At 44.4% G+C, this 14,940-nt stretch overlaps 1 pseudogene; it reads right to left on the bottom strand.

The window, feature by feature from the left end:
• Positions 1 to 276: 276 nt before the first annotated feature.
• Positions 277 to 1,409, bottom strand: LOC108530585 (HAUS augmin-like complex subunit 4 pseudogene; annotated as a pseudogene).
• Between the last annotated feature and the right edge of the window lie 13,531 nt (positions 1,410 to 14,940).

Below are 14,940 nucleotides of genomic sequence, written 5' to 3'. Positions count from 1 at the left end.
GAGATAATCAAATACAATACAGGAATGACACTGACACACAGCTATGCATAAAAATTATATAAATCTGCTTGCAAGATTTTCCAGAAGAGGCCCAGTCATTATAAAAAATAAAGGGAAACCAGGAGGGTGCCTAAATGACTGCAGTGTTTCAAGTAAACATAAGCGTTTCCACACTCCCTTGTAGTGAAGGCACCCCCAGGTGCAGGTGGTCCTACTAGCAGGAAGATTAGGAGGCAGCAGCTGTGCAGAAGCCATGTTTCCTGGCCCTGCCAGAGCTCAACTACAGGCCTTGCTGAACTCCTGGAGAGCTCACCGCTTGTTCTCCGTTGCCTGCTTGAGTACGGTGTACTCTTTCACCAGCCTGTCAAACTCCTCCCCAAGCACCTCATAGGAGTTCAGGACCTGTCTTGACTTCTCCAGGTCCTGCTCCTGTAGGTGAATGGCTCCCTCCAAACAGTCCCGAATCAGACGATGAACTTCCACTTTCTCAACAGTGTAAGTGTCAGACAAAATCTGTACCTCCTCCATCCTCAGCTTAAGGATCATAGCACTACACTTGACTTCCAGGTACTGGGCATTGATGTGGTCCAGCTCGGATTGAGTCTTTAGCTGGTGTTCCTGAAGAAGCCTCCGCAGCAAAGTAGGGCAGCGGAGAAGCACCTGGGAGTAAGTAGCACTCTTCTTCTCCAGCAGCAACATCTGCTCCTTCTGCTGGCTCTTGGCATCCTGGCATTGCTGCTGCTCACCCACCAGGACCTCTGCGAGTTTTCACACCTTTGCTGCCTTCACGGTTTCACTGTCAGCATCTGAACTGGGATCATAGTAGCAGAGCAGAGTGAAACATTTCTTTTTGAGCTGCTCCTCTACTTCTTGCTGTAGCCGAGCCCTCATCCACACAAAATCCTCTGAGCGTGGCATGAGTTCCAGAAGGTCTGCTTTCTCCATCCCCAGCAGTGGAGGTATCTCCCTCTCCTGGCTAGGACCTAAGAGTCGCATCAGTTCGGTTACAAGTAGCCACTGTTCAAGGGTCTCATGGAACTTTTTGTCCTCAGAAGTTACATTTGTGTCTTGTATCTTCACATAGTAGTCCACAAGCAACTCTTGAAGGACTCCGTGTAAAATCTCAGACCTCAACCATGTTGTCTTATGCAGTTGAACTTCCTTCCATGCCTGAGCCTGCTCCTTTGCCAGAGTGAGGCTTAAGCCACTCTCATCCACATGCTGTGAGAGAGTCAGGAGAAGCTTGCTGAAGTATGGATTCTGTAACAAGTCTTCTTTACTCAGGTTACAAGGAGGAAGTTGTTTGCTGCACACCTGTTGAAGTATTTCCATCCCTTCTCCAGGTGAGCAGAAATCCCCGGATGCCATTTGATTTTCTTGGGATTCTAATCTGCACACCCTGGGGCAGCTGAAGCTCTCAAGGTGGTGCTGAGAACCTCGGCTGGGGTGGGCTGGTCAGCAGCATCTACACCCCAGAATCCGCCCGCGCCGGGGCTCGGGAACCTCTCGCTGCGACCCGGCGCAGGGGCTGGGGGAAGCGAGGCCCGGAAAGACTAAGCTCCAGATACTGTTAATAAAACATTGCAAGCTAGAAATCAGTTAGCACTCACATTTAGCTTGCATTTTGTTTTTCTTCCTTTTCAAGGTTCTTTGGAGGAGGCATCAAGAAAATACATTTGGACAAATCCTTCATCTCAAATATTTTCCCCTCATGAAACCAAAGGCATTGCTCCAAAATCATTTCCATTAATTAGACATGCATCTTGTATGACTGAAGGAGAATCCAGTCCACAAACTCTGGGTTAATTTTCTCTTCTGACATCTGTGTGTAGTGTTTCTCTGAGGAGCCGAATTATCTGCTCTCCAGTGCTTTCCTCTCGGTGTTTTTTGGCCAGGAGCAAGGAGACAGGCAGCTTGCATTCTGGGACCAGCAAGCAATTCTGAGAACTGGAGCTGCTTAGGTTCTTTCACTCGTGCTTCAAAGGAACATGTTGAGTTTGCAGAGAATGAAGGAGAGAAAGACTCCAAGTTCCAAGCGGGGACCTGGGTAGTCTCTGAGCATCCCAGTGTACTTCCTCCCCACAGCCTCCTCACTGGGCTCCCAGCCACCAGTATTTGTCTCTTTAATCCCCCAACACAGAGCGACTAGATGGATTTCTTCCTTCCTTCCTTCCTTCCTTCCTTCCTTCCTTCCTTCCTTCCTTCCTTCCTTCCTCCCTCTCTTTCTCTCTCTCTCTCTCTCTCTTTCTTTCTTTCTCTTTCTCCTTTCTTTTTTTCTGATGGACTTCTTTCTTTTTTCTTTCTTTCGATGGATTTCTTTCTTTCTCTTTCCTTCTTTATTTCTTCTTTCTTCCTTTCTGCTGGATTTCTTTCTTTTTTCTTTTTTTTTTTTTATTTCTTTTGATGGGTTTCTCTTTCTCTTTCTTTCCGATGGATTTCTCTCTTTCTTTTTTCTTTTCTTTTTTGTTTCCTTCTTTTGATGGATTTCCTCTTCTTTTTATCTTTCTTTCTTTTCCAACTTCCTTCCTTGCTTCCTCTCTCTCTCTCTCTCTCTCTGTCTCTCTCTCTCCCCCCGCTTCTTTCTTCTATGGTTTTTTTTTTTTTTTTTTTTGAGACAGTCTTGCTCTGTCACCCAGGCTTGAGTGTAGTGGTGCAATCTTGGCTCACTGAAGTCTCAATCTCCTAGGCTCAAACAGTCCTCCAACTTCAGCCTCCCACGTAGCTGAGACTATGTGCCAGCAATCTGGCTAATTAAAAAAAAAAAAATTTAGAGGTGGAGTCTTACTATGTTGTCCAGGCTGGTCTTGAACACCTAGCCTCAAGCAATGCTCCTCCCTTAGCCTCCTGAAGTGCTGTGATTATAGGCATGAGCCACCATGCCCAGCTGGATTTTTTCTTTTAATTGTAGTTTTATTATGTTCTTTTTGCTTAAAATAAACTTTTCTGGAGTAAATTCTGGACTCTGCAAGGTCCTTGTCCTATTTGTTATGGTGTTTGGGCAAGCCCTCAGTTTTCCTGCCCAGAGCAGGCCTAGGACCTTCACCTTCAGTGGCTTTCCTGGGATCCCCTACTACCCAGAAGTGCAGGGCTATTGCCTCTGCTCGTCCCCAGATCCCGACCCTCCACGGGCCCGCCAGGAGGGGAGGCACAACTTTACCCTCATAGGGATTTTTGGCTGCACCTGCGAGTTACATTGACATAAGACAGATGAATGAGAGAAAAACATACACATTTATTTAACACAAGTTTTACATGACACAGGGGCCTTATTAAGGAAATGAAGACCCAAAAAGGCAGTTAGAGTAAACACATAGTGAATTGGACAAAGGGTAATGCATTATGAAAATGTGACAAGGCCACATTTGGGTTGTCACAGATGGACATTTGGGTTGATTCCAAGTCTTTGCTATTGTGAATAGTGCCGCAGTAAATGTACGTGTGCATGTGTCTTTATAGCAGCATGATTTATAATCCTTTGGGTATATACCCAGTAATGCTATGGCTGAGTCAAATGGTATTTCTAGTTCTAGATTCTTGAGGTGTGGCACATATACACCATGGAATACTATGCAGCCGTAAAAAAGGATGAGTTCATGTCCTTTGTAGGGACATGGATGCAGCTGGAAACCATCATTCTCAGCAAACTATCCCAAGAGCAGAAAACCAAACACTGCATGTCGCATACGTGGGAAGTTGGAGACAAATGAGATCCGTTGGACACAGGAGAGGGACATCACAGTACCAGGGCCTGCATCTTGTCACTGGAGCGGGACGCGGAGGAGGAGGGTAGATTAGGAGAGGATACTACCTAACTCCGTAAATGCACAGGAGTTAATGGGTGCAGGCCCACATCCAACAATGGCGCAATGACATATTACATAGTGGATAACAGGAAACCTGCGCACGTGTTGTGCACAGTGCGTACCCTAGGAACTCGTAAAGGTATGAAAGATAATAATTAAAAGATGATAATTTCGCTAAAAAAGTTAAAGAACAAAAAATAAGAAAAGAAAAATGTGACAAGGTAAAGGGGCTTGGGCTAACATGGTTAGTTGTGTGGAGAAGTGGCCAGGAAGATAAGGATGAGTCTAACAAGGTTTGTGTATGCAGATTTTTCTTGGTCTCCATTCCCCATCCTTGATGGTAGTGGGACTTTGCTTCTGGTACAGAGAGTGCATTCTTCACATGGGAATTATCTTTTGTTTTAAGAAACAGATCAGAATTGTCTTCTTGCATCTGCTGTTTTCTTATCTGTTTTTAACTCAAAATAGTCAATATTCTACAGCAGCAGATCTGGGGGCAACATGTTCTGAACTCCCTCATTTCTGAGTGTCAGTGTCTTCCAGTCACAGACCACCAGGAACACACCTGCAGTTGACCAGCTGGGTTTGTTACTTGATGTGGTGAGGAAGGATGCTCTCCACAAAACAATCATGGGGCATCTCAGGAAGAAGATATTGATGAAAACTCTAGAGTCTGGGCTTTGGTTGGGTAATGTTGAGGAGGGTGTAAGAAGGTGATGTTTGCCTTGGACCGGGTACTGATAGAAAGCAAGAACGACGTTATGGTTTGGTATCTTGATAGTGACAGGGAGGGCAGACTAGAGTGAGGACAAGGTAATTGGTAAAGAAGCAGTAGTCACTCATTTTTACCCAAAGTGATGGTGTTTAGGAGGGCTGCACAGTGATTTGTTTTTGTCTAATGACCTCACCTGATGTTGGTGTTCTGTGAGATCAGGTATGTCTAGCATAAAGAACATGGTCTCGCTGTGAGTGTCAGACCAGTTTCAAGATGTCAGGGGCCCACGCCTTCCCTTAGGACTCTTCACTCTCAGCCTGATCCATGTCTACACCTTGTAGTGCCAACCCTGAGGCTCTTCCTGTTTATGTATTTATTGAGACAAGGTTGCTCTGTCACCCAGACTGGAGTGCAGTGGCATCATCATAGCCAGGTGTGGTGGTGCATATCTCTAAACCCAGGTATTTGGGAGACTGAGGCATGAGAATAGCTTGAACCTGCAACCCGGAAGGCAGAGGTTGCAGTCAGCCAAGATTGCACCACTGCATTCCGGCCTCAGCAACAAAGTCAGACGTGTCAAAAAAAAAAAAAGAGAGAGAGAGAGAGAGAGAAAGAAGAAAGAGAGAGAGAGAGAGAAGGAAGGAAGAAAGGAAGAGAGAAAGAGAGAGAGAAAGAAAGAGAAAGAGAGAGAAGGAAGGAAGGAAGGGAAATTTTTAAAAAAGAAAATGGATGGGAAACACTTCAAAACTTTAAGGGCTATAGGAGTGAGGGCATCACTTTTCTGAATGGCACGTGACTGTTGGGAGGTGGCACAGTAAACACTGTCCCTCACTATGCTGTCATCACTGGGGTGAGGACTCTTCTCCATTCAGCCCTCCTGATTCACTTTCCACTCTTCACTCTGCTGGGGTGCCAGGAAGCTGACCTGTAAGGATTTCAACAATGGACCATTCTGCCCTCTGGCTTCTGGTTGGTGTTGGTTAATGGAAATATTAATAGGAGATTGCCGGGAGGAAGAAGAAAGGGTCAGGGTATTTACCACCAAGCTTCTTCCCTGCCTGTGTCCTATGGGGCAACTTCTCTCACAGCTCTCTCTCCAGGTTCTAATAAATGTTCCCTCTCCTTTTCCTTGCTTTAACCCTGCACACATGCTTCAGACAGTCCCTTTGTTAAATTTTCCTTGAGAATGCCACTTGAGTGACATCTATTTCCAGTGTATTTCTAGCATGCATTAATGCTAAATTATACCATTAGATTTTCACATTCACTCAAGAAATAGAAGCCACTGACCAAGTTCGCACAACCCAAAAGCAGTGACGCTGGAATTTTAGGCTCCTGGTTCATAGTTTCATGTCAGTTTTTTGACCCTCTCATTCAGAGTGGGGCTAGTTTATCTAGCAATCAGCTCAAGTGACTTCTTGTATTCTAGATGGGTGTTTTCCAAACTGTGGAGCCATGAAATTGATTTAGAGAGTCATGACCCAGTATTACAAGAAAACCAAATAGAAACTGTTAGAATGCATCCCACGTAGTAAAGGCAAGTATTGTTTGACTGAACTTTGGCTTCATCTGTATGTATGTGTGTGTGGTATCTGTGTAGAGTTGCAGTGTAAAATCTATACCTTACTCCGGGCCACAGTCCAAAAGATTCTGAAAGCCTTTGTTCTTTTGGTTTTCTTTTTAGAGAAAGGGTCTTGCTCCAGGCTGGGGCAAGGGTCGTCCAGGCAGGAGTGCAGTGGTTCAATCACAGATCACTGCATCCTTGACCTTCTGGGCTCAAGTGATCCCCCCACCTCAGCCCTCATGGGTAGCTGGGACTAAAGGCGTGTGCAACCATGCCCTGCTAATTTTAACAGAAAAATTTGTAGACATGGGGTCTTACTGTGTTGCCCTGGCTGGTCTTAAACTCCTGGCCTCAAGCAATCCTCCCACCTGGGCCTCCCAAAGCACTAGGTTCACAGGCATGAGCCACCTGCTTGGCTGAAAGCCTTTGTTCTGTAAAGAGCAGCAAAGCCCTCTGAGACCTGAATGGGTGAGGCAGCTCCAATGTGGGTGGGCGCAGAACCTCTCATGATTTAGCATGCACTGTGATCCTCTAATAATGAGTGCATCCTGCAGGCCTCCTGAGCATCTGGGACCAGAAAACCCTCTTAGTCTAAAACACACAGCCCTACTCTTCTGAGAACTGCGCTTTGGGAAGTACTGCTTCTGGGAGAGGTGAGTTGCACAGGAGAGCCAGCACCTGCTCTTGGGATGCCCCTGTGCTGATGTAGGCCACCCAGGATAGGGGCAGATGGGCAGGAGCAGAAGGAGGGATGCCGGCCCATGGATTCCAATCCATGCAATTAGTTCACTAGGCGTGAAGGCTACCTTCCAAAATTTTGGAATTCCATGTGGTAACCCAGGGGTTTAATCATTTTTGTATCTTCACAGCAGCACCGTAGCTTGACTCTCAGCAAACATCTGCTGAATGCACAAATGACTCCTGTGCACTGTTCCTGCCCCTCCAGGGAGCCAGTGACCATAATAAAAAGAGAATGGGCTTTGGAGTCAGAACCACATCCAGTTTGTGACTTTGAATATGTTACTTATTCTCTCTGAGCTATAGCTGCTTCTCAGGTGAATGCAGATGGTAATACATTCCTCAGCATTGTTGTGGGTATTAAATGAAGTAATATACAAAGGCCAAGCTGAGTTCCTGATAGCTGATGCCTTGGTAATGTTTTTTTTTTTTTTTTCCTCTCCCTTAAAGTCCTTCTCTTACTTAAATTTGTTCTATAGCTTTATCACCTGTTTATTGTCTGTTACCTGCTTGCTTTTGAGATTGCTACCTTGTCTATCAGCTGTTTCTAGTTTGGGACTAAAGACTGTCTCCTTGTACTACATTCACTATTACTGGTTTTATTCATCAAGGCCTCCTACTGCTCCTTAGGGAGACTAAATATTGAGAAGGGAAGAAGAAAAGTAGGGGGTGAAGAATTGTTTTTTTTCAGACCCACAACATTCCCCTCTAATCAGCCTGGCCTGTTGACTTCTGTCTCAGTCTGCTCCTGCATATTTTCCAGCTCCTTCTTCATTTCTTAGTGCCAACATGCAGAGAGAGCTGGCACCATTGTAGACCAGAGACTTCTCATGGCACTTTGCAGCATTATATGGCCCATTTGTGGTAATAATGTATAATTTATCTGTCTGAGAAATGTGGGACATTCTTGAGGACAACAGTTAACAGTGACGATCGTTATGTCCATATTTAATTTTTGAGAGAGTAAAAAAAAAAAATCATTAAATGTTTGGTGAGCATGAAGGGGGCTTCAGGCCTGTAAGAGATTTGAAGAAATGTAGTGTATGGGTTTTATGGGAATAAGTGAATGACTGAATGGACCCATAGCTGGGAAGAAGCATGAGGCAAGACAAACAGGCTGCATGTGGCCATCCCTCGGCTCCACCTCCTGTTACTCTTCCTCTAGTGGTTCCCAGGACTCAGGGTTGAGTCCAAGCCTGCAGCCTCCCACAGAGGGGCCATCGTCAGGCATGAAGCCAAGATGGGCAACTTTGCTTACTCACTTCAAGGAAAGTCTGCAGATGTGGCCTCAGCCCAGGGTCCTCGGGAAATGCAGAGGTGTTCAATCTCTCATGTCTATAAAGCATCCACAAGGCCCTTTTCAATACCTGGGCTCCCATATCCCTGGTAGAAACTTGCACTGTAGACAGGCAGGTCTCTAAGGCCCATACTCTGGTCCGGTGTGTGGCTTTTATTCTGTGCCTGGTGAGCAGTGATGGCTGAGTAAATGTTTGTTAAAGGACTGATTGACCCAGTGAACAGATAAGTGAGTGGAAAAAAAATAGATGTGCAAGCTCCAGGTTGTGCAAGGGCCTGAGTCACTGTAGATTCTGCGGTCCCTGGGGAGGTCTGGCTGGGTGGTGTTGCTCTCCGGAATCCTGAGCCTTAGGCTTTAGCTCAGCCCCTCTCAGAACAGGACAGAGCTCCTGGACAACCAATTGTGCAAAAGGCTGAGGGACCTCCCAGTGATGTCTCCCTTTCAGTCAGAGGGAATGTTACTCCTGTAATGACCTAAGGACTTAGAAAGATCTGTGTGAAAATGCTTGGTCTGCATGGGACAGGAATTCTGGGCTTGATTGAGAGCAGCGGTAACTTCTTCCAGGTCATCCTGGTTGCTGGAGTTTGAATATTTGACCCTGCAAACCTCTTGTTGAAACTCAATCCTCAGTGTTAGAGGTGGGACCTAATGGAAGGTGTTTGAGTCATGGGGTGGATCCCTCATGACTGACTTGGTGATGTCCTCCAATAATGAATGACTTCTCACAGTATTAGTTCCCCCTAGAACTGTTGCTAAAAAGTCTGCCTTAATGATCTGTCATCCATACCCAAACCTCAGCATCATGCAAATATCCATATTAAAAAACCTGTACTTGTACCCCCTAAGTCTAAAATAAAAGTTGAAATTATTTTGAATTAGTAAATGTACAGGATTAAAAAAAAGAAAAAGAAAAAAGCCTGATGCCTCCCTCTTCTCTTTTACTTCTTCTCTCACCATGTGATTTCTGTGCACACCAGCTCCTCTTCCCCTTGGTCACGAGTGGATGCAGCCTGAGGTCTCCCCAGAAGCAGATCCTGGTGCCATGCTTTTTGTACAGCCTGCAAAACTGTGAGCCAAATAAACCTCTTTTCTTTATAAATTACCCAGTCTCAGGTATTCCTTTATAGCAGCACCCACGGACTGAGATACCGGTGAAGCCTTATCTCATCTTTGAGTGTAGGACTGGCCATGCATTGTCTTGTGAGTTCCCTTCTTGTTCCTCCTGCCAGCTGTGATCTGACTCCCTGTGCTCTGTAATCTGGTCTTGCTCATGAACCTATCTGCTCCTTGCTAGCAGAGACTGTTTCTACATTTTCACATCAGAGCCAACGTGTCTCTTACACGGTTGGCGTCCACTCTGTGCTTGCCAAATGAATAGGATATTTAAAGGCAAATGATGTTTCAATCATGTTGACTTCCTGGAAGAGCTGTCACTGGGAGAGGGTGGTGACTGCAAGTTGTCCAGGTTCTTGGTGTTTTGAACAAAGAATTAAACAAAACGTCCAGCAAAGCAAAGAAAGAATGAAGCAACAAAAGAACGAAAGCAGGGATTTATTGAAAATGAAAGTACACTCCACAGTGTGGGAGTGGACTGAGCAGCAGCTCAAGAGCCCAGATACAGAATCTTCTTGGGTCCAGATACCCGCTAGAAGTTTCCCATTGGCCACTGCATGCTCACCTCAGGTAAGTGAAGTGGTAGCCCACAATCAATCTGATTGGTTGCAGAAAGCAGCCAACCAGAGGCTGAAGTTACAAAAGCCACACTCCTGTGCAAACATCTGATTGGTTGCACAAAGGAGCCAATCACAGGCTAGGATGAAGTTAAAAAGTTATACGTCTAGGCAAATGAAGACTCCACCTACAATCAGTCTGATTGGTTGTGGACAGTAACCTTTCAGAGGCTGGAGAGAAGTTACAAAGTTACAAACGAAGACTTGACCTATAATCAGTCTGATTTGTTGCAGAACAGTCAATTTCCCATTTGCTCTGGAGAAAAGGTCAAAGGGAGTAGCCTCTGGTCCTTTTGTTACTTAGGCATGGACAGGGTTTTCCTTTCAACTTAGTTCTAAGAAGTCAGCCTGAAACAGCCTTAGGTTCCCTGCCTCCAGACCTTATTCTCTGCCACAGAGTCAGGGCTGGAAATCTTGTAGTCTTTTTCTGTGTTTATCTTCCAAGGATGAGAAGAGAGAACACACAATGGAATCTACCGATAGCAAATCAAATGTCATTATGTCTGTGCTGATGGCAGGCTGTTTCTCATTTGCCCAAATTATCAACCCCATCGTGCTATGCCCATGTTAGATTGTTTGGGAAAACAGACGACATATGTTAGAATGCTAAATAAGCTGAAACTGTGCCAGGATGGAGACAGAAGGTGTTTGTTTATTTTTAAGTGGAGCGTGGCACTCTGGAGTGACTTACTGATGTGGGAAGGAGGACACTGAGGGGAAGGTGGCATGGCTGCAGCAAGAGGCTGAGAGCTAAAGCAAATGACTGTTCCCAAAAGAGAAATGAGTGGCATCCAACCCCTCAGTTAGCTGGAGGGAGACTCAATAAATTTGGTTAGATAAGGCTCAGCTTCCAGGTGTTTTTAGCTTTTCTCTTGAGCTTCTGATTCCCGCTTGAGTGCACATGTTCAATAAACTTTACTGTAGCACCAGCAATATGGCAACCAAGAGCTGGCGCATTGCTCTGCACTGACGCCCTTCTTTGACTTCCATGGGCTTTCTAGGATTTGATGTATTGTTTTGTTGTGTTTTTTTGTTTTTTGTTTTTTTTTTTTTTTTTGAGATAGAGTTTCCCGCTTGTTGCCCGGGCTGGAGTGCAATCGCAATCTCGGCTCACCGCAACCTCCGCCTCCCTGGTTCAAGTGATTCTCCTACCTCATCCTCCTGAGTAGCTGGGATTACAGGCAGGCGCAACCACACCCAGCTAATTTTGTGTTTTTAGTAGAGATGGGGTTTCTCCACGTTGGCCAGGCTGGTCTCGAATTCCCGACCTCAGGTGATCTGCCCACCTCGGCCTCCCAAAGTGCTGGGATTACAGGTGTGAGCCACCGTGCCCAGCCCCAGGATTTGGTGTTTATCTTAACACAGTCGATAGACCCTGTAGGTCTTCAGTATGCTCATCCTCCATCCTTGCCGGGTGCTGCCTGACCCCTTACTCACCAGGCTGCTGCCAAGGGCCTTTCCTATCTCTCTTTCTTTGCTGATATTTATTCCTTCTCAGAAAGTAACTCTGTGGCTCTCAGCCCCTGCTGAGTGTTAGAATCACCTGAGGAGCTTAAAAAAACTGAATACCCAAGCTGCCCCATAGTCAGTAAAATCAGACCCTGTGGGGATGTGTAACTGCACCAGACCAGTCTGGCTCAACTTCCACATAACAAGGTTGGGTGTTGTTCAGTTGCCATGGACCTGCAGGTCGAAGGTCACATTGCTGGAGCATGCCTAGATGAGCCAAGTGCGCAACCATAGGCAGCCCCAAGTGCTCGAACTGAGGAGTGAGACCAAATTTAAAAGTGGATGCCACGTGGCAGGATCCGGGATTCAATCACATCAAACCCTGGCATCGTCCTGCGGCAGGATCAGATTATGCCTCCCAGCATCACCTCATTGCAAGATCCAAGCAGTTCACACCTTATTACCCTGTGCTTATAAAACCCTACTCAGCCCCCAGCTTAGAGAGACAGATTTGAGGATTTCCTCCTGTCCCGTTGCCAACCGACTGGCAATAGTTGTTTTTTTTTTGTTTTGTTTTGTTTTGTTTTTTCTGCAAAAATCCAGTGGGTCATTTTTTTGGCTTTCCATTGCACACAGGCAAAGTGACTCTATTTGGTTAGGTAACAATGGGACAAGCACAGACGAGGCTGAGGCACCCTCAGGACATTGCAGTACAGGTTGTTCAAAACTACTTAAGTGACCTCTTGGATCTGCCAGAAAACGTGGACTGCAGAGCGGGCAAGATTCCTCAGGAGGTACGCACCCCTCCACACTGTGGGCTCACTCCACTAGGTGCCCTCCCAGACTGACTGCCCTGTCTCTGCCCTAAATATGGGAAGATCACAATGCAATGTTCTCTCCATTTAGCAATCAGAGAAGAGAAAAGTGCGTGGATGTCAGACATCACAGGAGGCCAGGCCTCCATGCAGGAAAAAGGTCTGATGTCTTGTTTGGTGCATTGAGAAGGCAGGAGAAGTAGATGTAGGTACCGAAGCATTAATATTTTTCGGAAAAGTGTGGCAGAGCACGTGGCAACGTTGGGAACACTGATCTGTTTGGAAATGCTGCAGTGGATGGAACATGCATTGTAATTTTACTTCCTCAAAAGTTCATTCCCTTTTTATGGAAACCCCACTTCTCATTAAAATTACCAGTTTATAATTACAGTCTTCTGTCAAGCACATCCAAGAAATGACCTTTCTTCATTTGAAATACTATAAAAATTAAGCTTTCCTAGGCTGTGGGCTGAACTCCTGGGACAGGCTTTTTTTTAAAAAAAAGTATTAAATATTGCTTTCAAAGTTCTCTAATTGCCTAAATTAATAATGGCATTTTTTTTTTTTTTTGGCCTCCTGTAACTGAGAAATGAATTTGAATCTCTCTCTAAAGAATTGAAACTTCAGCTATCTCATTCTCATTACTTTTTGCATACATTACAGAATGTGAAATGATCTGCAAGGTCACTTCTTCCACCCAGCCCAGTGCTCCTCAACCCTCCCTCTTCCTCCCATCCTCTAGTTTCAAGGGTTTGGTTGGGAAAAGGAAATAAACAGAAAGTCCACAGACTTTTCCATACTCAGAATAGCCACAAACCCCCACAGACCAGCTATTGTTTACTACATTCAACTTCCGGTTCTATTACAGAAAGAAATAACTTTCCATAGGGAAATTCCAAATAGCCCAATGGAAATGTGAGCACTTTACATTTATTGTTAAATGGGCTACTCAGCCTCACCATACTTTTTAAAAAATATCTGGCTCTCTTTTGAGTATGCGTGTCATGACCAGACAGACTGTAGCTAACACACACAAATATTGCCTTAAAAAAAGCAAAAGTACAAAACACACAATGACAACAATAACAACAAAACACTGTCTTCAGTCTTTTCAGAGAAAGGTTTAGTAAAGAGGCTGACATCATTGATATGTCTGAGATGTTCGTGTTAAAGGAAACAGAGTATAGCTATTGACTTTGAAATGTGTAGCCATTTGCTTAATTCAGAGATGGAATCTTTGCTAAAATGGGCAGTTAGGCTGGTGAAAGAAATTGACTTGTACCACTTAATGAGCAATTTCATCTTTTTTAATATAGAAATAACTGTTGCTGGTGAACAGCCTTTTTATTCATTTGAGAACACCATAACCAAAAAATCTTTCAAATGATCATTACACAATGAATGTCCTGAGGCTTTAAAACATATTTATTTTGAAATTATAAGCTCAAAATAATTCACCAATGCAAAAAAACAGAAGCGATTAAATGCTAGGTTGTAAGCTCTGTAAATTTTTTCCTACTGAAAATAATTAGACAGATTTTTTTTCTTTTTTCTAAATAGTGATGCATAAGAGATTTAATGATCTTGTTGCTTATGGATTTGGGGCGTAAACACATTTCTAATCTTAAATTTGATGTTAGAGTTACAAGATTATAGAAAACGATATAATGTGATGAGGAGAAGTATAGTTTCAATAAATTTTACCAAAGTCAGTATCACCTAAAATTCTCTAAAAATCAGCATTAGTTTTTGAATCTAAGTTTTGGGTTAGTGGAAAAAATATTTGCAATAGGCCACACTCACCACACTCCTCATCTACATATGGGGGAGATTAATGGGGTGACTACAGTCAACAATAATTTACTGTACATTGTAAGAGAACTAAAAGAGCATAATTGGAGTGTGTGTAACACAAATAAATGATGATATTTACCACGTGCTGTCTATATATTTCTCAGCCTCCTTGCGCTTGGTGGGGCTCTATGACTGGTTATGACCAACGGGCTATAAGCAGAAGTGCCAAAGCATTTAGGAAGTGATCCTCAACTCCCAAATTTTGTGCTTTCTTGCTGTGGTGACTTGGAAGCCAATTTTTGATAGGTGGCACCACAAGTGTGGAGGTGCCTGGATCCTTGAGTCGCTGCATGGAGGATGACCGCCTTGTAGAATTGTTTGTCCAGGATCATAATATGTGTTAACAAGAAATCAACTTTTAGATTTCTTAAACCACTGGGATTTCAGCGGTAATTTGTTACTGTGGAATAGCCTAGGCTATTCTGAGTAATAATCTCATCATAGGGGTTTTGAGAGGAGCTGATGGCACCCAAAGTCCCCTTTGTACAGTACTTTGTAGTTTTCTATTGTTAAAAAAAATAAAAAATTTAAAAAATTGCTTTTTCCAAAGGATGGCCAAACCTGCACAAAGTCAGGCAAAATGTCCCGTTAGTTGTTCCCAAGGAGAGTCCAAATGGCTAATTCTAGGAGAACCAGTCCAGCATGTGTTTCTTTTAATGGCAGGTTTTCATGTATCCACCATCCTTGACTAAGGGAGTTATTCACTTTGCAGAGTGGCAGCCTGCAGCCCTGTGGTGGGAAACACCTTGAGCACCAGAGGTCACCCTTTAGGGAACATTAGTAGATTTGCAGCAAAAGGTCCTGGTCTATTGGTCATTGCCAGTACAATCCCCAAGGTGATCAAGAGTTTCAGAGCCAGAGACCAAGGGTGAGGTTTCAGGGCGGATGACCTGCTGTCTTGGAGAGGTTATGTGTGTGCTGTTCCAACCAAAGGCGCATTTCACCAAAGCTGTTCTGAGAATCAATGATTTTTTT

Source organism: Rhinopithecus bieti, unplaced genomic scaffold (assembly GCF_001698545.2).
Source record: "Rhinopithecus bieti isolate Rb0 unplaced genomic scaffold, ASM169854v2 scaffold_7509, whole genome shotgun sequence".
NCBI classification, from domain to species: Eukaryota; Metazoa; Chordata; class Mammalia; order Primates; family Cercopithecidae; genus Rhinopithecus; species Rhinopithecus bieti.
Note: the sequence above shows the minus strand (reverse complement) of the source record. Positions and strands in the feature narration are given on the sequence as shown.